Genomic DNA, 11,587 nt, shown 5'->3' on the forward strand with positions numbered 1-11,587 from the left:
TGTATTACTCCATTTCATTTTCAATGTCATATAAAATATTGTTTATAAAGCCTCAAGCATAAGACAACAAATGCTTCTTTCAATGTCATCATGAAAATGGAATAACTCCTGAAAGAATGACATGAGAACAAAAATTGAAAATTGCACTTTCTCTAAACTTTCTTCCTCCCTGCCAAGTTCTATTCCTTTTTCCTATTGCTCTCCTTTGGGGCCCAGCTTTGAAATTGGCACTGAGCAGTCAGAGTGGCCATTAACGATTCCATTTGACTAAGTGTGCAGAGCAAACATAAATGCCAAAGCCCTGAGTCAACATACCGCCTGGAGCCCTGGGAGTCAGGCAGGGAAGATGCTTGTATAGGTCAGGGCCGCTGGGCCTCCCAGCAACCGAAGACCACAGACGGATTCTGGATCTGAACAACAATGCAGATTTCTGGAAAGAAGATCCCAACCCTCCAGGCAGGAAGCCTGATCCGGAAAACTTGAAAAACCACCATTCTGTAGGAAATAAAAAAGGGACATTTTCTTCCCAAATATTTCCTCTTTTAAAGAAGAAGTAACACAACAACTAAATTTGCTGCCATCTCCTCACACCTCTGGATTTTTTCTAAATATATTAAAAACAATTTCTAAGGAGTAAGTCTCAAAGAGGGGACTTAAGCTAACCGGAATTATGGGAGGAAGATTTCTTCCCAAAAGGTGACTCATAAGAGCACTGAAGGAGGAGTCAAGACCTGTGTTTTACTTCTCAGGTCCTTAGGTAGAGCCACATTTTCAAATCAACAACAGGAATTGTTTAATGGAATATATTTACCTTTAGGGTCCCTTCTGGATTTAGAATCTTCTTTCGTTTTTCCACACTGTTCTGCTGATTCTACACGCTCTGAATTTGGTAGCACAAGAGTAAATAAGAAGGCACTGCATTATTAACATTGAGATAGTTAAGCTCTCTTGCCTTCTAAATTTATACCAATCATAACATTGGTGCAGAGATCGCCTTCCTACTCTTAAGCGTCTTTGAAGAAAATATTATATTTATTGACTTTTTATTATATATTTATTATATAATATCATTGTGTTTATTAGTAAATATATAACATTATATATTTATTACATATACTATCTCTCTAATTAAATATATAATCTATAATTTATATATAATTACAAGTTGGGGTGCCAGGGTGGCTCAGTTGAGCATCAGATTCTTTTTTGTTAATATTTATTTGAGAAAGAGAGATAGTGTAAGCAGGGGAGGGGGACAGAGGATATAATGCCAGCTCTGTCCTGACAGCAGAGAGCCAAATGAGGCTCACACTCGCAAATCGCAAGATAATGACCTGAGCCAAAGTCAGATGCCTAACTGAGCCACCCAGGTGCCCCTGAGTATCAGACTCTTGATTTCAGCTCAGGTCATGATCTCACAATCATGAGATTGAGCCCTGTGTCAAGCCCTTCATGCTTAACATGGAGCCTGCCTGGGATTTGCTCTCTCCTTGTTCCTCTGCCACTCTTCCTCATGCATGTCTCTCTCCCTCTCTCCCTCTCTCTCTCTCTCTCTCTCTCTCTCTCTCTCTCTCTGTGTGTCTCTGTCTCTCTCTCTAAAGCAAAAATACATATAGATAGGTAGGTAGATAGATAGGTAGATATGGAGTATATACCTATTTGTGTATATCTGAATAAGCAGTAGATTTCAAAAGAGGTGAAGAATTCCTACAAATTAATAAGGAAAAAAAGGCAATCTTATAGAAAAATGCTCAAAAGACTTGAAGAAGCATATCACAAAAATGGGCAACTAATGGCCAATAAACATATGAAAATAGGCTCAACATCTTTGGCAATTAGGAAATGCGAATTAAAACCATGATGAAATAATACATGGATTACAAAAGTTAAAAGTATCACAATGTGATCCTTCACATCATCAAGTGATGGTGAGGGTGCGGAGCAGGAGAAACATTGACACAATGGAGGTAGGAATATAGATTTGTACAACTCTGGAAAATAGCTTAACATCATATTGTAAAGTGGAAGCCTATGATGTAGTACTATGACCCAGCACTTACACTCCAAGGGCCTTAAAGAAATTCATGACACGTTCCTGGACACATGAACAAGAATGCTTATAGTATGCTCATAATAGCCCCAATCTGAAAATAACACAAAAGTTAACCAACCATAGCACAGGTTATCTTTATACACTATAGAGCAGGGAGAATAAAAGAACTAATTAACAACATGAATGAGCGGCAATGTTGAGTAAGAGAAGCCAGACACAAAGGAATATTTGTAGTATGGTTTCCTTGATACAAAGCTCAAAAATAGAGTAAATAAAGCTATATTATTTTGAAGACGCATACAATGGTAGGAAAACTATAAAGGAAAGCAAGGAAGGGCACCTCGGTGGCTCAGTCAATTGAGAGTTCTACTCATGATTTTGGCTCAAGTCATGATCTCCAGGTCATGGGGTTGTGCCCTGCGTTGGGCTCTGTGCTGAGCATGGAGATTGCTGAGGATTCTCTCTCCCTTTCTTTCTGTCCTGCCCCCATGCTCTTGCACATGTGTTTTCTCTTTCTCTTCCTCTGGAAGAGAAGAGAAGGGAATGGAATGGAAGAAAAAAGAGAAGAAATGAATACCATACAGGTCCTGATGGTAGGGGAGAGAGGATGTTGAGATGAGACAAGAGTAGAGGAAGGGGTTTCTGGGGGAGTTGTGTTTTGCATTTCTGATCTGGGTGATAGTGTTGTGAATGTTCTCTTCAAACCACTTTGTCAAAAGCTAGTTTTATATTTTTCTGTTCTTTTATGAATGGACATTATGTCTCACCATTTAAAATTTTTAAATTTAAAAGAAAGAAAAATGTTTAAAAAGAATAGTAGGTTGATGTGTGAACATTAGAATCTATGTTGAGGAATTAAAACTTTGGTGATTGAATGGGAATGAAAGACCTTTGGGAGTCAAAGATCTGAAAGACGAAAATTCCAAAATTAGGAATATCACTACTAAGATTAGGAGCATACTTATTTCCCAGAACCAGGCAAACCATGAGCCAAAAATGTTCCCTTTATTTTGCTTTACTTTTACTTTCTTTGGGAAGGAATTCAGAGATCCAAACTGGGTCTACAAGTAAAACTATATTGAGATTAACGAGTCATCTTGGTTAAAATAGTTAAACATGTTATAAATATTAACATAAGTAACTTCCCTGAAAACGTCTGCAAAGCTGGTAAGGAAGCTAGAAAATAGTTGAATGGGTCTTTGGGAAGGAAAGGATTCACTCTCTTTAATTCCTGCATACAATCAACACCTCTGAATATTTAAGTACAACCTCTGTTCATTATTTCTTTTTTTTTCTCTTATTTTCTCTGCAATCGATTGCATAGTTTGGCATAGTTTCCCTAATTCCTCTGTGTTTTGATTTAATCTATCCTGTCTCCATACACGATAGAAGCGGACAGACTTAGCTACATGTATGACTTCAGATCTTTCAGTAACAATGCAACATCGTCAGCCTCAACTACTTGAATGTAAATGGCTTCAGTTTGGGGCGGGTTCTCTGTAAATCTCAGCAGTTGTAGGACTTCTTGTATTTCTCCAATTTTTTTGTTCATTTCCTGCCAGTCTTTATAATATCTACAAACATAGGGCAGATGTTTCATTTTCTCCTTACAAGGACTGCCTATTCAATTTAAAAATATGAACTACCTCCCAAAATAAATAAGTCAATCCAGAGGTCATTCATTATTTTAAAAAATCCTGATGTGAGAATGTTTTCATCTTTTAGTGCAGACCTACTGGTCAGCCAGCATTTGAAGATGATGTCCCTGTCATGGTATACTGGAAAGTAATACCACATGTAGACAAACACAGCTTTTGTTGGTAAGAATATTGATGGGGGTGCTGAGAAGAGGGAGCAAACAACAACTAAAACGTTGCTTCAGATGTTCACAACTTACAATACTTTGTTTCCTAATACTTCATCCCAAAGTTATAATGATACTTTTTTCTAATCCTAAACCTAGACTTATAACTACATGTTTTTCATTATCTTCTTCAAATATTTTTATTTCATTTCCTCAGTTGCACACCAAACTTCAACTTTGATGCTTCTGCTCAAGCTTGATACATGACATTCTCATGAATATTTCCTATATGCAAGGACAGACTATCAGAAAATTTTATTTTGCTTTGGACTCACAAAGAGAAGGAAATGCACAAGGATCATTTTCCTAAACATGAAATTCACCCTGAGATCTGAAACCACCCAGTGACAAGCCTTCTAGAGCTTCAACCTGTTCCTGAGGTTGAACAAGAGCATCTATGCCCAGTGGGCAAGATGTCCAGGCAGAGAGGTAGGGGTGAGGTCAGCTCATTTCCTTTTCCCTCTCCTCATGTTGTAGCTTCAGAGAAGGGAACTGTTACCATATCCTGCCAGATAGACTAGAACACACAAAATCAGCCCCTTCCTTCTAGAAACCAACAGGGCCATTCCTTATCTGACCTATTTCCTACATAAAGGATACCTGAGTGTATGTTTCTGTTTCATCCAATTATTTACTCCATTAAAATATGGAAGAAGAGAGACCAAAGTGTCTTTGTTAATGTCTCTGCCAGTTTTCCGTTCATCCAGATCCTGATCTGGCTTGGTTGAATCATTACAGTGCAAAGTTATTCTTTCACTGTGGAAATGACAGAAAGGTAAATGGTTAACAAAAGACTCAATGAGTCCATAATTATTGCTGACCCTCTCCGGTCTCCATGATGTGATTTGGAGCCACTATGTAATCAAGAGCCTGGTGTGATGGTTATAAACAGCCCTGGAATGCCACCAGTCCATACAATCTTCCCCTCCAATCTTGGGTTTCATCACTGAAGTTTCTTTCAGGTTCCAGCTCCTATCACTCCTACCAATCGCTGACAGAGCATTTTCTCTCTAAACACAAGTTAAAGTTGGTGATGGCAACCATAGCTTACTATGCACACTTCAGTTACATTTTAGGTGGAAGGTTGCACTTGTTAGTCTAAGGAGTTAAGTTTCTTCAGAAAAGTCTCTCTTCTAGTCCACTAAAACTCAGAAAGAAATTCCCAGTGCAGTAATAGGAAAGTTCATACAGGCAGCATTTCATGATTAGCTCACTTGTGTTGGACAGAACGAAAGGAAAATTCCCTCCTGCATGTGCAGAAAGGAGTCGTTCTCTACCAGCCAGTTTATACACTGATGAATTGTGATGTGCTAAAACTAAAGAATCATAAGAAATACATTCTAGAATGAAAGCAAAGCAAGGATCAGAGGGCCAAAAAGAAAAAAAACTATAGAAACTCTTTATGTCAGGGTGTCAGAAGACAGAACCTCAATAAAGGTCTGATTCATAGGAGTGCCTGACTAGCTCAGTCGGTTTATTGTCTGACTTCAGCTCAGGTCACAATCTCATGATTGGTGAGTTCAAGTCCCACGTCAGGCTCTGTGCTGACAGCTCAGAACCTGGAGCCTACTTCAGATTCTGTGTCTCCCTCTCCCCTCCCCTGCTCATGCCCCCGGCCTCTCAAAAATAAATAAACATTAAAAAATTTTTTTTACGTCTGATCCAAAAACCTTGCCAAGGAGGGGCATAATATGGGTTTGGCCATTTCTTCAGAAAAGTGCAAATCTGGGCTTCTAAGTGATGATCTGAATTCATGGCATTTCATAAGACCATTGAAAATGCTTAGTAATTGTTTGCAGCTGCTGTTCAGCCATTTCCTTTACATTCCATGGTCCTGGAGACAGAAGGAAAAAATTCTTTATGCCAGTTTTTGTAGATCATAGTGTTAGCTATAAATCTACTCCACTGTAGTCTATAAAATACAGTTATTTCATTGTTTCCACTTCATGCCAAATCATAAAAGTTTTTAAAAACAAAATAAAATGAAAGGGAAAACAAATAAAGACAACAAAAAAGCTTTTTTTAAGTTTGAGGAAATTGCCCTTCATAATACAGTAAAATCTCAGTAATTCAGATCTGTCTAAATTAGTAAGAGTAGAAATTGTGAGCTATGGGGTTCCAATAGTTAAAGTTTTTATCCTATATAGAAGTACATGTGTACTTGCCTATATGGAGGCATTTGTTCTCTACGGTATCACAGATGACCTAGTGTGTGGAGTGTTCTGGAAGCAGCACTGGGAACACTGGATGTCTGTGGAGTCTTGAGCAAAGTGCCCTGAGATGAGAGGTTGGGACCAGAACAAGATGGTAGCTACGTGCAAAGTCACTTTCCCTCCTGCCTCCATGGCCAGTTTGGCTGACCTGTAAACTTTCTGTTAACCAAAGAAACAGCCTCAGAATGTTTTTTCACGGAACTCCAATAAACATTGGTCAGTCTGTCAGCTTCAGTACACTCTAATAAGTCTGTTTATGGGTCTAGATGACTTCAAAGCTTCTTGGAGCATTCTAATTCAAATATGCTGATAGAGATCCTGCAGGAACCCATTCTGAGGAATGCAAAAATGTAACCAGTGCATGACTGATGATATACAAACCATTTCCAAACTGCTTTACATGCACTTAAAACGTCAGCTAGCTTCACAAAATACAGTAGCTCTCAGCAGATTTGATGGAAGGGCTGGCAATGAGAAACTTTGGGCCTGGGGTTGAGAACCTGTGCATTGGAATCATTTAGGGAGGTTTTTTAAATACCCAAACTTGGGACCTACCCTTCCCATTAACGTTGCTTAAGTCTATAATGGAGCTGGAGAATGTACTTGCTTAAAAATCTGTTTAGTACATTTTGACACATCCTTCTGCCCAAAGACCCTTTTCTATAGTCTTGTTTATATGATCTTTTTCTTTAGACCAACTATTATCTCCAGGCAAAGCAATGGTAGGTGTTATTTTAGCCTCTCCTCAAATTAAATTTGCATATATTTCAAATGAGTACAGTGCAAAGGAAAAGATTTTACTATTGATTGAATTTGCAGCTTTCTTTCTGGAACCAAGACACTGCATTTTTCAGATAACCACATAATGCTCTCCACTCAACCCTTCCAGTATCTCAGTCCAAAAATCCTGGAGTTGTTCTCAGTTTTCTCTCTCTCACAATCCTCATCCAGTCATGTCCAGCCAATTCTTGGCTCTTGCTTCAGCAATGACCACTTCTCACCACCTTCTTTGCTGGAGCCTGCCCAATCATCCAGATAGTGTCCTAGCTGGTTTCCTGCTTCAATCCTTGATCCTTGTCTATTCTCCACACAGCACAGAGTGACCCAAATAAAACTTAAATTGGATCATCTCATTCCTCTGGATGGAGACCTCTAAGAACACTTACAACTTAGTCCTAGCCAAAGCCAAAGTCCTCAGAATGGCCTGCAAGACCCTACACTTCCTGACACTCCCCCTGCCTCCATTAATTCCTTCTTTGTCCACTCATTCCAGGACTCCTGGTTTCTCAATTTGTGTAAATCCCACACATGCTGTTCCTTCTACCCAGAGTGCAAAGCCCCCATATGCCCACATGGCTCTTTCCTTTGCCTCCTCCAAGTCTTGACTCAGGTGTCACCTTTTCTCAGTGTGCACCTTGCTAATCCCCACTCATTAAAATTCTAACCTTCCTCCCCATCCTCTTTTCCTGATTTAATTTGCTGTGTCGTATGCATCACCATATAACATCATATATAGTTTAATTATAATTTTGCCATCTCCACATGGGCAGGGATTTTGGTCTGCTTTGCTCATTTGTTCATTCCTAACATCTAGAACAGTGCCTATCACAGAGCAGATACTCAAATAGATATTTGCTCAATAGAAATAAATTAACAACTCAGCTGATAGTATGATTCAGTGATTGGAGGAAGCAGCATTAGTAAGCAATGAATAATTGGGCCAAGGGTTTCTGGGAATGTAGTCCCCATCCGACCACATTCAGTTCCCCACTCTGTGATATTGGCTAATCATTCTTCCCTTTCAGCAGGTCACAAGATTGCAATTAGAACAAATAGGTATTCATTTTAACACTTTGGAAGAAATGTTCTGTCCTAGCTAAAGATTCAGGAAACAATTAGGCAATTTGTTGTTTATCTTACATGCCTCTCCTTTTCTCTCCCTACACTGTTTCACTTAGCAATTCATAAAACACCAATAGCCTAAGAAACAATAAACATGAATTTCAAATAAGTCATTTCTGTTTCTTATTTATTTCTTTGTGACTGAGAAAGAAGATCAAAATATTAACCTAAAATACACATGGAGATAATCTTTTTAATATATTCTCCATTCTTTTTAAATGGAGCTGCTATATTTCACAAATAAAATACATTGGATTTCAAAAATGATTTAGAGGAAGTTTCTGGGTATGTAAGCAGTCTAGAATAGGTGGAATGATACAAAACAATAAATTAATAATTAACAATAATGGCTAATTTTATGCCTTTTTCTAGGTGGCCACCATTAAGTTAAAGCTTTGAATGCATCGTCTTATTTTATGATCATTTAAACTCTAAGAAGAAACACATTTTTTTTAAGAAGTGAACCCTCAAAGTGTCAAACAAGCATCTTCTCCAAAATCACACAGCCTAGTGAGTGGCAGGGCTGTGATTCACATTTTCATGCATCCAAATCCAAAGACAGCATTTGTAACAGCTTCACTTTTCTACGACAGTGTTTTATGAAGATGGTAAGATGAAATATTTTAAGTCAGTATGGTTCTAGAAAAATTGAGTCATAAGGTTAGAATGTTTCACGTTATCCTGGATTTCTTAGTGTTGACTATAAAAACAAAAGTTATTATCATAACAAGTCATAAGGAGAAAAACTGCTGATAGCACCACAGAGTGCCTTTCCCTCAAGAACCACAAATAACTTTCACAATGGTACCCAAAAAAAGGCATTCACAGCATAATATAAAATGGGCATTTGGCATTTATCCAGTTAATTGGATCAATGAAAGATACACATTGGATCTCTCAGTGATTTTTTTTTTTAATTATTCAACTTCTCTGTCTCCAGAGATCAGTTAACTGAGGCTGGAACCACAATGTCACCTCCTGACTTTCTTTCTGGACTATCACTTATGTCCATGTGAAAGACTTTTGTCAAGTTAGCACATCAAGAGATGTCTTTCATAAGAAAAGAAATGCCTCTTCCTTTGCCTATTTTGGAAAGGGAAGGAAGTGGCAGACCTTGCTGAAGAGAAAGAGAAGACAGTTGAGGCATACATATGTGGTGTGGTGTAGTGTGTGTATGTGTATGTGTGTGTGTGTATAATTTCGCTTGCAACTGGTAGCATGTCAAAACTGGATGTGTGTAATAGGACTATATGGAGGTGGTATTTGAAGGGTCCTACCTCCTCCCATCCTACTATTTCCCAACAAGTCTCAGGAATTCTTACAGTCTTCGAAAATATTCTCTACCAGAACATACATCACAAGAGCAATCATTGTTACCTTCATTAAGTCTAAAGCCTTCATTTTCTTTCTCTATAAAGAGATTTATGTGACCATTTTCTGGATATTGTGAAACTATTTGTTGCTTTAAGATGTCGGCAAAGACTTTCTATTTGGTAGATTTTGCTACTTAGAACTTTTTAATCATTCACTTACATCCCAATAGATTTCTCAAGTCAAAAGATAGGAAACAGAGTGAATCCGTGTAATTTCAGAGTGGAAGACAAGGAATCTTGTGAATCTAAGAGAGGGTCCATGAAAAATCAGGGTGTCAGGAAAGAAATGAGTGGCAATGACAAACGGTTCATGTGTCACTTGATACTGGCTCATGTACCATCTTTGGATTATGAGCTGAACAACATGACTTCGGCCACAAATGGAACTAACTGCACAGTCTACCAAAGGCTTTGACCTTGACTTAAAACTTTTACTTCTTTTAATGTGTAAATGATTATGCTAAACATTAGCCAAGAAAAATCAAGTACACAGAAAGACCTCATATTTATAAAACACTTGACACTAGAGAAACAAATAATCTTTGAATTAACTAAGATGAGAAGATATGATGTTTTTATAATAAAGAAATTATAGCCTTCATTTGGGGAAAGGCAGATGTTCTAACACTATTTTTAAAAAATACCACCTTAGAAAAAAATTTACTTTATCTAAAGAAATTGTCTTTATAACTAAGGCTAAAGGTATGCAGTGGGCAGGTCTTCAGTTTCAAGTGTCCTTTCTGAGTTCTGTTTGAGAGTGAAAGAAGCCAGGTAGGGGCGCCTGGGTGGCTCAGTCCATTAAGTGTCCTGCTGTGGCTCAGGTCATGATCTCATAGTTCATGCATTCGAGCCCCCACATCGGGCTCTGTGCTCACAGCTAGCTCAGAGCCTGGAGCCTGCTTCAGGTTCTGTATCTCCCTCTCTCTCTGACCCTCCTCTGCTCGCACAGTCTCTTTCTGTCTCTCAAAAATTTAAAAAAAAAAAATTTAAAGATAAAAAAAACAAACAAACATTAAAAGAAGCCAGGTAGAAGCATTATCAGGAAAGGCTAAGTCAAAGCAAAAGCCAGACATTTGCCCACTAATGGTGGGTTTACAGACACAACAAGAAATTCCATAGTGATTACAAACACAGCCTCCGGTACCATATGGCCCAAGTTCAAAACCAAGTTCTGCCACTTACTAGCTGTGCTGTCCTCACAGAAGTTATTTAATTATTTAAAGTCTAAACCACACCTTAGTTTTCTTTTCTAGAGAATGGAGATAAAAATAAAGTCTTCTTCATGTGGTTCTCATGAGGATAAAAAATATATATTAAGCATTTGGAATGGTGCATTCCACAAGGTAAATGCCAAAAAGCTTCTGTTGTTACTTTTATTATTATAGACAAATAATAACATATTATTATATTCTTATGGGCAAAAATAATATCTATTATTATTATTATAAAGAAACAAAATGGAAGCTGGAAATCTCACTATTGAACATGAGTCACTCCTATAACATGTCAATGAGCCAAGGTGATAAATTAGAGAGTGGTGCATGGCACAAAGTAGATAATTAAAAAAACATATGCTGAAACAGTATATTAGTGAGAATCATAGTTTCAGACCAAAAAGATCTAAAGCAAATCTGCATATGTATATGACTTGCAAAGGAGGTTGAAGCAAGCTAATATGGCCAAGACTTGGTTTTATTACCAGTGATTCACCCCTGGAGTGAACCAGGTAGCTTAAAGGAACAGTATTGGACTTGTTGCCAAGAAAAAGAGAGAGAGAGAGAGAGACAGAGAGAGAGAGACAGAGAGAGACAGAGAGAGAGAGAAGAAAAGCAAATACAAATTAATGAGCCTAGTTACTCACTGTTATCTCACTGTTGGGAAGACTTGTGCTTTGATTTAAGTAATCTTTTTCTTCTACTCCAGTCTCAGTAATGCATGCATTTAATAAGTCTCAATAGCAATGCAAAATGACATTGCAATTCATAGGATAATTTTGGTACAATAACAAATAAGGAAATGTGACTAATCTGCCTTCGTCTTATCTTTTTCCGGTAGTAATAAACCAGCTATTTTGGGATGGTTGAATATCGCCTTCCCTTCCCATACCCTCCCTTTCCTAAAACACTTGTAACAATTTTGTTTGTCAAAAGAAGTCTGTTCTAACTACTTCATTCACAACATG

The 11,587-nt window shown here is 37.9% G+C and overlaps 1 long non-coding RNA gene across 1 annotated transcript; it reads right to left on the minus strand.

The window, feature by feature from the left end:
* Positions 1–277: 277 nt before the first annotated feature.
* Positions 278–11,353, minus strand: LOC115294220. Its single transcript, XR_003909771.1, has 3 exons — positions 11,267–11,353; positions 812–880; positions 278–495 (listed from the first exon to the last, which is right to left on the minus strand). It is a non-coding gene; the product is annotated as an uncharacterized LOC115294220 (long non-coding RNA).
* Between the last annotated feature and the right edge of the window lie 234 nt (positions 11,354–11,587).

This window comes from Suricata suricatta, chromosome 6, assembly GCF_006229205.1.
Source record: "Suricata suricatta isolate VVHF042 chromosome 6, meerkat_22Aug2017_6uvM2_HiC, whole genome shotgun sequence".
Taxonomy (NCBI): domain Eukaryota; kingdom Metazoa; phylum Chordata; class Mammalia; order Carnivora; family Herpestidae; genus Suricata; species Suricata suricatta.